Here is a 14,756-nt window from a genome sequence, read left to right on the forward strand (position 1 = left end):
AACGTACATTAGATCGATGAAAAAATGATATCTTTCTTATACATGATGTTTAAATTTTCTCTTATTAAATGGTGGACTACAGAAAGTATGCTAGTGATATTGAAAGGGCGGAGTTTAAAAATTTCTATCCAATTAGTAAACAACATTTGAATGAACCGAATAAAAGAACTGAGTTTAATATTGATTTTGGAGATAACTTTTGCTCGTCTAACTTCCAGTTTTATATTTCTGGAACTTTAACAAAACAAGATGGTCAAGCATATCTTGGAACTGATAATGTTAGATTAATCGATAATTTTATACCGTTTTTTATTTTCTAAGATTGAAGTAAGAAAACACAATAAATTGATAGAAGAAGTCGAAAACTGTGGTCAATTAAGCACAATTAAAGGAACTGTTTGTTATTCCAAAAGTGATGTATTTTCAAACAGTTTTGAATCATCAACTTTTAAAAATTTTGGACAATTTGAAGCGGTCGGTGATTTAGCACATTTCGGCTTAGGATTTTTTGAAAATGTTACTATTCCGATCTATAAAGGAGGATTTTATCTAAGTTTTATAAGAGCAGAAGACGATGATGTGATTCTGAAGACTGCAACTGGAAATGTTATGCCTGTTGATGGCAAAATTACAATTAACGAGTTTTTTCATTAGAGTTCCGATGATTGATTACAAAACCACGAGTAAAATTTCAGTTGATTGATGAAATTATAAAATCTCAAAACATCACGTTTAATTTTCTAGATTGGCAATGTATTGAGCAAAAAGGTATTTCCGGAACAACTTATTCGTTCGATATCACAAATATTTATAGAAATATCTTCAATCCCAAGTTCATTATCATTGGTTTTCAAACAGATAGACAGAATAATCAAGAAAAAAATCCTTCAAAGTTCGATAGTTTGAATGTGAAAAATATCAGAGTAAAATTGAATGGTTCTTATTATCCAGATGAATTACAAAATTTAAACATTTCCGGTGGTCTTTTCAGAATCATGTATCAGATGTATCAAGATTTTAAGAAAGTTTACTACAAAAATATGGAAATGTATTACAATCCTAAAGAATTTTTAGCGAATAGACCTATTTATGTCATTGATACAACAAAGAGTTTGACAAATATTTCTGGTTCAAAGAACGATATAATTATCAATATGGATTTTCAAAATGCTGTTACAAACGCGATTTGTTATGTGGTTGTGGTTTCTGAGAAATTTTTATCATATGACGTGATTAAGAACGATATTAGAGAAATTCAGTAGTTAATGATGTTCATATTGTTCTCTTTCATTCCTTCTAAAAACTTCAAAAATATACTCTTTCGCTGATGAAAAATCTCGATTTCTTCCGGAATAATCTTTGTAATCATAAACAAAATATCCTAAATAGTTGTACAATAGAATGAAATTATTTCTTTTTATCTCGGTAGTTGAAATATAAACATAAACATTTGCGCTGAAAAATTTATATCTCGGCAGACTTAGTTCCATAGCTTCCATTCATTCTTTTTGTAAATGGAAGAGAGTATAATGCCAACTGTTACAAGTGTTATAATAGAGGAGAAATTATTGATAAAAGATTAGTTTGTAGAGATTGTAATTTAATTTTGTATGAAAGACCTAAACCTAAGAAATTTCGAAATAAGCTAACACATTTGAATAATCTGCTTAGAAAAATTACAATATGGAGATAAGAAGCAAACAAAAATTTGTCTCAGAATTTAGAAAAAAGAACAAAAAATTTTTACTTATCTCTTGGAACCGTTGACAAAATTATTTTCCTTTTCAAAGAATACATTAGGTTTGTTGGTTTAAATACACACGTTTATTATGAAAAGATATTACCTGTATTTTTTCATTATCTGGATGTTGAATTTGTCTACGATTTTAAGCCAGAAAATCCTCGATGATTTTATAGTACATTTGGAGAAAGTAAATGAAGAACCTCGTGAAAAGAATGCGGTTTTACTCACATTCTCCCCGACTTCTCGAGTGATTGTTAGCAAATTTCATTATTTCCGTTTATAGATTTTTTATTAAGATTTCTGGATTTTTTTCATTAAAACAGCTTAGAAAATTAGAAGCCTACAATGAACAGTAAAACGGCTATAGATTCGGTTAATTTTTCATTCGTGAGTTACAGATTAGTTTATTGTCCTTTAAACAGTATTTTACGTTGATTTTCTGACTGTCCCAAAAGTGAGCTAGAACCCTTACATTCATATCTACTAATATATTTATATATAAATATATATATATATATATAAAATATATATATATATAAATATATATAGATATAAATATATATATATATTATATATATATATATATATATATATATTTAATGTGACAAGTAGAAAAAGTATCTATGTTATAATATTGGGCAAGTTAGGCGTGGTGCGAAAGTTGGTTATAATTCTTTAGAGTTTATTTTTAACAAACGACCGAAACAAAATTGTATTAACTCAACGATACAGTAAAATATACTTCTCAATAGGGCGACTGAGAACCGAATAAACTTGTAAAAGGAAAACTTGTCCTGTACAAGGATTAAATCAAAGTCTGCCAACTTTAATGTACCTCTTCTCGGACCATTTCCTTCGGACAAACTTTCTAATTAGCTCTGTACAACAAACTTTCAAAGCTCACGACAGTATTTCAAGCTTGTTAAAGTATTCCTGAGTGTCACAAATTATGTGTGATTAGGTAGGCCTAAACGTTTTATCAGTATATTCCTTGTCAGGAGTTTGAATTATCATTACCGGTCAATAGCTATGAAATGTTTTATAATCTTGTCATCAAAATGAAGGCCTCCGAAATATGCTAAATCAGATTAATATTGTCCAGTATTGTAGCTATCTCAATTATGCGTGACATATGCCCCAAAGCATTTATAATTGAGTGATTTGCCCAATACCAAATAAATTATTCTAAATTCAAGTTTAATGTGCCATACATTCCCTTTGCGTTAAAATGTTTCTTAAAAACGTTTAGCAATAAAATAAGACAATTTTGTTGGGCTAAATTCTGTTAAACAAAAAGAAGTATTAATTCTATCTTTCCAAAGTTAATCTATCTGTAATGTTTAGTCAGAAATATATTAAGAAATTAAGAAATGATTAGGAGTATAAATACGTAAGACATGTTACTGCTAATGAACCTATATTAGACATTCTTCCTAAATTGGAAATAAATTCTCCTTAACACAAAAATAGAAGATTGGTAGAAAGGCATTATATAACCATGTTTAGTGATTAACAGCGGTAGTGTACAACACCTATTTATTAAATTAATCAAGATTGATATTTATAGAGCCTATATTATACATTCCGTATCTGGACTACATCAATCGTCTTATTAGATTTCTTAAAGGATTTGTAGATAGAGCAATTTCATATATCGTCATCAAAAAGGCGTAAATTTTAGGTATTAATCATTAGTCTCACAAGGAGTCATCGTGTAACTCAACTTGATTACTAAAATAAAGTTACGGGGCAATTTTATTTTACCAGTCTAATTTAGAGTTAAGAACTCCTCTCTAGCACTTAACCTGGGAACTAACGATTTTAAGGACCTCCGAATCACCAGCAATGCCCGGGTTGATTAATAGCTAAATTTTTCGAATAATAATTATACCCTATTTTGTATAATATAGCATTTTATATTAAGTACCGCAAACTGTAAACAAAATTTTTAATCTTTTAATAGAGCCTATTTTTTTACAATTTAGGTTGTCCGACAAAAGGGAAAACTGCAGAAAAGCTCCTTCTGATGAAGCTTGATACCCTTAAACATCCCAATCCGATCCTTACTTAATAAAATGTCTATATAGTTAATATAGTTGTCTAACGGTGCATGATGTGTCCGAGTCCACCCTCTACAGTTTTACTATAAAGAATGTTACTGATCCGTCTCATCCTCTATTTCAATAGACAAACATTAAAAAGTTGTTCCTTATACACAATGGAAGTACATTTGTTTCCATCCACGTGTTTTGCAGACAATATGAATATCCAATATATAGCAGTGACCATAACCATGTCATAGTGCGAACATCTCGTGGTCAGCAACAATATGTCAACATCGTCTCAAGTGTCAGCGGGCCTTCTTTGTGCGGGAAGATCTGCTTTTGATATAGACAAATGTTTTTTTCTCTTTGCTATTTACAAAACGCTAGATAAGGATGAAGCTCGGCTGCGAGAGTATAGAATGCGAGGTACAGCGATTACTTCAAATTTAAATCCGTTATTCTTGGGCCTTCTCAGGCCAGTTCGTTTCTATTCATACTGCGAGAGTTACATATTAAGTTTGTATTAATTTTTACATCCAAACAAATAAATTGAATTTTAAATGTATTTTACTGATATTTGTGTGCAATACAGAGTGTACCATTATGTGCAGTTACAATTTCATACACACACGTTACAATTTATGTATATATAAATGTCAATGTCAGTGTATGGAATTGTGTATATATACACACAATTTGTATATCATAAAGGAGCATACTTTTTGAAGTGTGATAGATAGTACAAATGCCAAACTTTGTGATCAACAATATACATAGTATTTAAAAATTACAAACAATTTATATACACTATATATTGACAAGATATATTGCTTTTGTTTCAAAGTATTTCGTACATTATTTTGTTATAAGCGCACATTATTTGTTAAAAAAATAAAATACTTTTATAGACAGAGTATAAAGTGTAAGAGAAAAAGCAACTCCCTGAAGTATCATCAAGTGAGATTTACAACACAGAGATGTATTTCAACTTCATGGTTAGCATTCCTTAACAAAGAACAGTCTAGAAGTTAGATTTTTATGTTTAGTGGTATTATGAAGTGTGAGAACAATACAGCGCTGACTTTAGAAGTGTTACACAAAAATAATATTATTGTTCGCTCAAATAAGCGAAATCTTTAAGCAAACATAGCGGTGTTGTGGCGCGACGTCAAGTGAGACTTAACATAACATCGATGTTGTTACTAGAGATCAAATGTGATTGCCTGCAGGGATTCGATACGGTGTCCTGAACAATAATATGTATATACAATCGTGAACTCACTCTAGTGTCTGTGGAACGGTAAGATTTATTGTTGAATCTTGTTCTGTTGTCGCATGAAAACTTTCAGCAATCTACAGCATGTATTGATTTAAAAACTACTATTGTGAATGCACAAAATTTGGTTTTAGTTAATCTACAAAAAAATTTCTAATAACATGACAAAATACGCATTGGTACAGGCATAAGCATGATAGCTTGCTCTGTGGCAGAAGAGATAGATGTACACGCAATGAGTTCCAGATACACTAATTACGTACGATACCGTCTGCTGTAAAAGCTCCCTATGAAAATATTATAAATGTATATACATATACAGACCAGGATTCGATAAAGAAAAACATCAGCGCAGTTCTAATCGAAACCATGAACGTTGCTCCTAAATTGTCATCTGGTTCGGATAACCTCCAGTTTGCGTACATGGCGACTTCAATATAGAAAATGCTGCAAGTCAGAGATAAAACTTTAAACACATATACTATGTTATTATAATTTGAATATCCAACGTGTAGGATGGATAAGTAACTAACATTTATGGAATTTTATTATTTGAGAATAACATTAATTTACTAACCCAAATATTTTTTTATTTGATTTTCTATTAACATTTTAGCCTGAAAACTCTGTCAAATCCAAAGTACGATACTGCCGCTATGTCAGTATATTTGCTTCCATCACGTAGTAATATACCACCTATGATATAATGAATATTTCAAGTCTTTTGATGAGGTGATGAAAAGTTGCAACATTATATAGCTAATAAATATACCGAGCTGTTAATATCTGCCTTACAATATTTTTAGAACAAGTGAGAGGCCGTTCCCCTTTCAGCATTATTACGCCCGTCCTCGTGGGCCACTAGCCTGCGGAAGGATCTTACAAGTAGAATAAAGAGTTCAATAGCTACAGCACGAGGGCGGCAGTGCTGGTAAAATTTTAAGGGATTACAGATAAGTAATCGGTAACTCATAACCTTAAGACCGACGTCTTTGATATCTCGGCAACCGTAATAGTCCACACATTCGGTAAAATCGTTAATGGAAACGCATTGCTGAAAAAATAACTCTATTGCTCGTGGAGGTTATATAGAAACTGTAGAAAACTTTGGAAATAATGCTGAAATCTAAATATACCTATATCTGCCGGTTGAGATTTCCGCCCGGAACCAGACAAAGCATCTTGTCAATAATGATGATTAGAGGAACAGATAACGACTCAAAGTCTGGAGAAGAAAGGAAGACTGTGTCTAGTAGTAGATTTCAGGCTAATGTCTCTAAGGCTTAGAGTATTCACTGTAAAGCAATATTAATCGAGTACGAGGCTAAAACTAGTAATTATAATTTTTTACGAATCGGTACGTGAATGCGGCTCTAAAATATTTAATAATTCCGAGGATTTGCTTTTTTAATCACTCCGTTCAATTCATAGTTAATATCTATCTCTCCGACAAATATTGGTCGTTATATACGTCAGATGTGGGTTTCCAGAACCATAATTCAGACTCCGTTTACTATCTATAAGTGTGTATGTCTTTGCATTATTACGGAGTGTTATGTACTGAGTGTTTTTTCCTACTTACGGTACTCTGTTTTTGTACATTTTTGTTTACGTAAAACGTTGCTTTTATCAAAACCTTAGCGTATGTCTATCTGTGAGCTTGTGGCTGTAGTGAAGGAAAACAGGATTTTCCGGACTCATGCCATGGCTCAGTGATACCATACAATTAGTACCACTGAACACTATTGTATCACTAAACGATGGTGAATATCCGGAACAATCATGTTTCCTTCACAATCCTTCCCTCATCAAAAACATCTTCAAGAAAATATCTGTATGTGTTGTGAAAGTTATGCGATAATTTTAGCAACTGGAGGAAAGTATATATATATCCGTTCTTCAAATGTAATATTTCAGTTACTGTTCACATATAAAGATGAAAAATATCCTAAATCTTATAATTAATTCATTATTCAATCGTTACTAATTAGTGTTAAACACGCCATACTTGTTATAAACTTAAATAATCAGTAATGAATCTCAGACTGCTATGGAAAATGTTTCTTGGTCTGACAACTAATTCGAAAATACTTTTTCATCCATGTACTTGTTTAATAGTTTATTCTCTATCAGCAAATGGCTTTCACTGTCATTCTCTTTTATATAAAGCAGATTCATTATTTAAAATAAAACTTTTTGTAAGAAGTATCTATTTGTGGTGAAAGAAAATTTATGAAGTTTTAAAATAATTGTACAGACTTCTATTGCGATTTTCTGGGCCTATAAATTTCAGAAGAGCGTCTATATATGAGATCACCCTACTCTAATAAGAAGCAATAGACCTCTCGACCTGAGAGCTCCCTGCAATATTTCAGTTCAAGTGAAAAATTCCATAGATATTCATACAGTGGATCTTTATACAGTTTTGAGTGGCTAGATATAGCTACCCGCAATACTTTAGTTCGGGTTTAACAAATCCCATCGACAGTCGTTATAGTGAATCTGTTTATAGTAATGACCGCCCTGAGAGCTATCTGCAATTTTTCTGTTCAAGTGAAAAATTCCATAGTCGTTACAGTCGATCTGTTTCTAGTTATGAGCGGCCGTTTCTAGTTATGAGCGGCTGTTTCTAGTTATGAGCGGCTGTTTCTAGTTATGAGCGGCTGTTTCTAGTTATGAGCGGCTGTTTCTAGTTATGAGCGGCTGTTTCTAGTTATGAGCGGCTGTTTCTAGTAATACTTCAGCTCGAGTGGACCAAATCCCACCGTTAGTAGTCGTAAAAGTAGATATATTACAAGTTTAAACCGCTGAGAGGGCCATCATAAATATTTCAATTCAATTCAAACAATAATCACTATTATTTTTTACAAAGCATTTGTTGTAAGATTTAAGTGCATAGTGTGCCATCAGCAATAACTGTGTGCGAGTGGAAGAAATCCCACAGATAATCGTTACAGTGGATATGTTTCTAATTTTAAACGATAGCAGATCAATCTGCAATATTTTGGTTCGAGTGGAACGAATCTCATCGAAAGTCGTGGCACTAAATATTTTTCACGATCAAAGCGTCAATATGACGATCATCAATATTTTAATTCAAGTGAAATACTATAATTACTTGTCACAGTAGATCTGTTTCCAGATTTAAAGTTATAGAGAGCCAACAACAACATCTCAGTTATAGAAGAATTCCCAGCGATAGTCGTTACAGTGGATCCGTTTTCAATCTAAGCGATTATAGAGTCACTAAAAATATCACTTCGAGTAGAACAACTCTCACCGTTAATTGTGACAGTGGATCTGTTTCCAGTTTTGTGTGCCTTAAAATCCATCAGCAATATGTTACGGTTTGAGTGGAACAAATCAGCTACTAATAGTTGACACAAAGGATCTGTTTCTATATTTAAGAGCTTAAAAGGCCATCACAAATAATTCTCTCCGTGGGAACAAATCCGTATGATAGTCGTAACAATAAAACTGTTTTTAGTTTTAAGCGCTTATGATTCAGTTCATGATTCATGAGTCTATGATTCCATGATGACCCATGACGCTTATGATTCATTACCCTAGCAATGATTCAGTTCGAGTGAAACACATCCCACGGATAGTCGTTTCAATAAACCTGTTTCTAGTTGGAAGTGCTTTGGAAACAATCCGCAATATTTCAGTTTTTGTGGACCAAATCCCACAGATAGTTGTTATAGTGGATCTGCTCTTGCTCTTGAGCACCTACATAGCCAACAGTTATATATTAGTTCGAGTGGAGCGAACTCTAGCGATTTTTGTTAAAGTAGATGTCTTTATCGCTATGGGCGGATAGAGAGTTACAAGCAATATTTCAGTTCAAGTGGGTTAAATCATTGCAATAGCCGTTACAGGGATCTGTTTCGAGTTTTATGTGCGTAGAGTCATCGTTAATATTTCAGTTTTGTGGACCAAATCCCACAGATAGTTCTTATAGTGGATCTGCTCTTACTCTTGAGCACCTACATAGCCAATAGTTGTATATTAGTTCGAGGTGAGCGTTTCGAGTAACTATTAGATTTAATCCTGTACTAGTATTATAAGAAAAAGTGTAATATAAGGAATCACTGTTATTTTGATTGTTGTTGTTATTGATGAAATAATTATGTTAGGTTGTAAGTTGTTAACAGTTTGCTTTTTTGTATAGTGCTAATCTATAATTGTAACACTATCATTATACAGCCACAAATCAGGTATAGTAAAGCACACCCAGTGCCATATAAAACTGTATTAATACAAACATATATGTAATTATGTCTTTAGTTTTGTTTTTACTTTTTTCACAAAAAGAGAGGCCAATCTCCTTTAGGTAAGTTATACGTAAACCTTTTATGTTTATATGAAAATACCAAAGAAATATTGTGTTCTATTGTGTACGTAGTTTATAACGGATTCTTTTAACAAGTTTTTAAACTCAGTAGAACCATTGCAATGTGTTCATTTTGAAATAAATAAAAAATATAAACGAAAAATACAAGTCGAGAGATAATCAAACGCAGCTTTAAACCAGTTAGACGTATACTCGCTACTTATTGAATCAGGAGATCCCGAACATGTTCAGATTTTAAATTGGCAGTGGAATTGTATCCATACCCATGTTTTTTATAACGAATTGCAAACTTGGGCTCCATATAATTATCTAGAAAATAATCATTACGTTATTTAAGTTAGTACTAGAATATTAAGAACAGTTTATAAATGATAATAATATGAGTTTCTTATACATATTGTACCGTTACATTCTATTGCAACTAGTCAAGAATTAAGGTTACATTATTTAAAATTGATTATTTCAAAAACTTCCTTTATTTTTGGTTTTAATTAATACGGAGTGGCTCTATAAAAAATGGATAGCAGGATAATTTATATACATCTAAAATCGATGGTACAAGTTGTTAACATTGTCAGTCTATAATATGTGTGAAACACACAAAACCAGTGCCTTGAGAAGACTAATTAGTAGCTCAAGTAGATATTAACATTGTCCAAACATCTAAAAACGCTGTCCAAAGGAAAAGTAATGAAATTTATAGTTCTATATATTTATATTATTTATAAATATATATTTTTTGAATTATAACTCTCATAAGCTCTTTATATTTTTAAACAAAATAAAAGGATGAGAATTTCAAACGACAGAGTACCCTCTATGTTTAATTATGAAACACATGGCTATCGGATAGTTCACATTGATATTCCATTATAACTGTAAGCCCAAGAACACTGAAACATTGATGTGATTTAACATAATGCCAGATAATCTACCCCCACTGTTTAACATTACAGTGAAAAATTTAATTGATATATAGCTTATCTTATAATATATTCAAATAATTTGTAATCTTATATTCTACTCACTGTTTGAAATTGCCGTTAAATATTGATATGATCATATACATTTCTGAAAAATGTATTCAAAATGTTCGTGTTCTCATATTCTAGTGAATTATTGATATGGTTATAGATCTCTACAGATAATCTATTAAAAACGTTTACAGTCTCATATACTAACACTATTGTTTAAAATAACAGAGAAATATTGATATGATCTTAAACACTCTTCCTTATACATTTTTTTTTTCAAAGTTTTAAATTTACCAACGAAGAAATTAGCACAAGTGCTAGGAATTTTACCTGTTAAATAAAGTTAATGCCATAATTTCAATATTTATGAATTACAAAACTGTTTACTCTATCGATAAACCTATGGAGCTCCAGTTTCCCTCAACTCACCATCCAATCTTACTCAACACACTCGCAGACAAGTGTGTAGGTTAACCCCGTATATTGTATGATAAATTGTACGGCATAAGGTGTCGACCACTATAATATAGTTTCATACTGTGACATTTTTTCAAGAGATATTAGAAAGTACATCATCTTTATATTGGCAGTTCAGGTTAGTCAGCCGAGCAGTCAACATCAGCTCCAGACGCTACGCATTACAACATGGATTTTAGAGTCTTTTTTCAATTTATACTTCCATTTAAGTGTTTTATTTCCTTATAATAATATTCTATTGACTTAATATCAGCAATTTCTGCTGTTTTTGGTGTCTGTGGAAAGGATGGTGATGAAATTAAGTGTTCCGGAGTTTGTGAGGTTAGGTTCCACGTCAGCTGTATCTGGGATGACGTGGAAGGAAAGAAAACACGATCGTATAAAGACTGGAAGTGTAAAAACTGCAGATCACAATATACTCAAGATGTAAGTACACAAATTGAACTTAGAGAATTCATAAGTAATTGTATGGATAACTTTAAAAGGGAATTGTTGAGTGAGTTTGCCACTCTTAAAAAGGAGATGGGTGAATTGTCTACCTCAGTTCAGTTCGTTTCTGATCGATTGGATAAAACAAATGTATTGATGGAGAAAATAAATACTGAAATGAGTGAAATGAGGAAAGAAGTTAGCGAAGTCCGATTAAAAAATGCACCTCTGAGTTCTGAGGTTGATGTTCTAAAGGAAAGACTCAGAACTTTGGAACAATATACGAGGAAAAACAATATTGAAGTAAGGGGAATCCCCGAAACCCAGAATGAAAATGTTGTTCAGATTGTAAAAGATATGGTGGCAGCCTTAGACCTAGACGTAGATGAGAACCAGATAGCTGCTGTGCACCGTTTTCCATCTTTCAATAAAGTACGCAACAATTCTCTGACTATGCAGTTTCATAGGAAAATTAATAAAGACCAATGGATGCAAAAGTATAGAGAAAATAAAACACTCTCGGCAAAAAAAAGTAAACTCGGCTTCTCCTGATCAACGAGTTTATATCAATGACCATCTTTCACCAGACAACAAGCTATTCTTAAAATCCCTAAAGAAAAAGTGCAGTGAAATTGGTTACAACTTCGCTTGGTGCAGGGACGGCAAACTCTTTGCAAGGAAGTGTACAGGAGAAAATTTTATCAAGATAAACAGTATATGTGACATTGAAAAGCTCAAGTAATTTCTTTATTACGTATGTTTGTAAGTACTATTGTTATGTTTGTGTTTGGTTGTGGAAAACAACAGGGTAAAAGTTAGTATACGGAATTGTTTATATCTTTTTCTATTGTTTTTGTTGATTGTATGCATGATTAATCTATTTTTAAGAGTAGATTTATTTATAAATGACAAATCAAAACAAAGAAGATATTTTTAGTTTTTTTCTCTCCAACGAAAAATTCTAATTGCTTTAATATAATTTATGCTAATATCAGGAGTCTCAGAAGAAATTTAAACGTCTTTCTATCTGAGATTTGTTAATTTCAGGAAAATTGGCATTTTTTAGTTTTAAGTGAGATTTGGGTTGGCAAAGACGAAATTAATTTGTTTAATATTATGGGATTCCAGCTTTTTGCATGTTGCAATGATTATTATCGATCCGGTGGAATTTTATGTTATGTTAAAAATGGTATATCTGTGAATAAGTTTGATTTAAATATGCACACTGCTAAAAAACGAAATCGCAAAGTAAATAGTTTTAAAAGTAAGGTTTTTGATTTAGGTATTACCGACCATTGTATTTTGGGCCTAAAAATATGAGATCAATAGTAGATCGGACAAAATTAGAGAGATTTTGATAAACAAACCTAATAAGACGGTTATTAACTATGAACTAATGGAAACTAAACTCAGTACTACAGATTGGCAATTTTGTTTGTTGAATAATGATGCTAATGTAAGTTTTTAATATTTTTCATGAGAGGTTAAAACACATATTAGATAACTGTACGAATTCTATGCCCATAAGCTCCAAAATAAGTAAAGCTAAGATAATTAATCCTTGGATCAATGGTAATATAATTAACCGAATAAATAAAAGGCGAAAACTGTATAGAATATATAAAAAGAAACTCTATGACTTTCATTGTAAAACATATTATGATTCATTTTGTTCTAAACTAAAAAATTGATATAGATAATTCAAAAAAGATTACTATTCAACACTACTTACAAATTGTAATGGTGACAATACAAAGCAATGGGCAATAATAAACAATCTTACTGGTAGCAAGTTAAAGAAAAAAGTTGATAAAGTAAGGTTAAACGACGGAACAACAGTTGAAGATTCAAACATTATTGCCGATGTGGTGAATAATTACTTTATAACAGCGCAGATAGCTGATGTTCAAGGTCACCGGCAGTCAGCTGCTCTGTATGATTTGCCTCAGTTGCAATGTGCTCAGTCGTTTTTCATGTGCCCCACCACGGTAAATGAAGTTTTGGACACCATTATGCATTTAAAAAATAAAAGATCAACAGGTTTTATAATATTAACGTCGATCTCATAAAGCGAATATCACATTTTATTTCTCCTGTTTTGACACATTATTAATCTGAGTATGTCTACAGGAATCTTTCCGGAATCTTTAAAATAAAGTGTAGTTGTGCCTATATTTAAAAATGGGTCGTCCACAAATTTGGACAATCTGAGACCAATAAGCTTACTAGCGGTTTTCTCAAAAATCTTCGAAAAAATTGTTAAGAGTAGGGTATACGGATATCTTGAAAGATTTGAAATCATTAATAAAACACAGTACGGCTTTCAGAGAGGGAAATCGACCAAAGATGCACTGGTCAATATAACTAATAAAATTTTATAGTGGTTTTAATTTTGGTTGTAAATTAACAGAGCTGTTCATTGAGTTTAGAAAGGCTTTTGACCTAGTAGACCATAAAATAATGTCGAAAAAATTATTTAATATTGGAATAAGAGGAATTGCACTCAAATGGTTTGAAAGTTTTTGGAAGGCAGATGTCAACAAACACGAATTTGAAATAAGTTTAGTTCAAAGCTACGAGTAACTTCGGGGTACTACAAGGATCAGTAATATCTGCTACCCTATTCTTGATTTTTATAAATTATTTGTTAAATTTACCGTTTTTTTTTGAAATTAGTGCGTTTGCCGATGACATTGCATATTTTTTACACTCACAAAAATTATAATGAAATCTTCAAAAATATAAAAAAAGACTTAATATTATTCCAGAAGTGGTGTACTTTTAATGGAATGCAAGTTAATGTAAATAAGACAAAATACATAAACTTTCATTTAAAATCTTTTGATATTGCAGAGGAATTGAAAATATCACTCCTTTAACTGTACAAATGTTAGTTGCTTATGCCCGGTCATCCAAAAAGTTAACAATTTTTTAAATATCTTGGATTAGTATTGGACGAGAAATTTAACTGGAAGGAACATATTTCGGATTTACATAACAAATTGAAACTCTCCATACGAAACTTTTATTTTTTTTTTAAACATTCTGCGAACAGTCTCTTTTAAAAACATTATATTTAGCATTAATTCAGTCAAAAATCCAATATGGTATGTGTGCTATGGAAGTTCTCCCAAATATTTAATTAACAGGTTAAGAGTAACGCAGAATCACTTTATACGTATAATACTGGAACAAAATAGAAGAACAACTTCATTCCCGCTGTACTCTGTTTTAAAATTACTGCCTGTGCAACATCTATACGTATTTAAAGTGTTACGAATTTTTTATATTAGAAGTAGAAATAATTATAAAGATGATCTTATGAGCAGTGCAATATATGCAGCAAATATACATTGACGTTTGCCTAAAGTTAATAAAGAAGTTTTTAGACGATCCTATAACTATACAGGTCGAAAGTTTTTCAATAATCTTCCTTTTTAAATTAAAAACTGCAACA

Source organism: Homalodisca vitripennis, chromosome X (genome assembly GCF_021130785.1).
Source record: "Homalodisca vitripennis isolate AUS2020 chromosome X, UT_GWSS_2.1, whole genome shotgun sequence".
NCBI lineage: Eukaryota > Metazoa > Arthropoda > Insecta > Hemiptera > Cicadellidae > Homalodisca > Homalodisca vitripennis.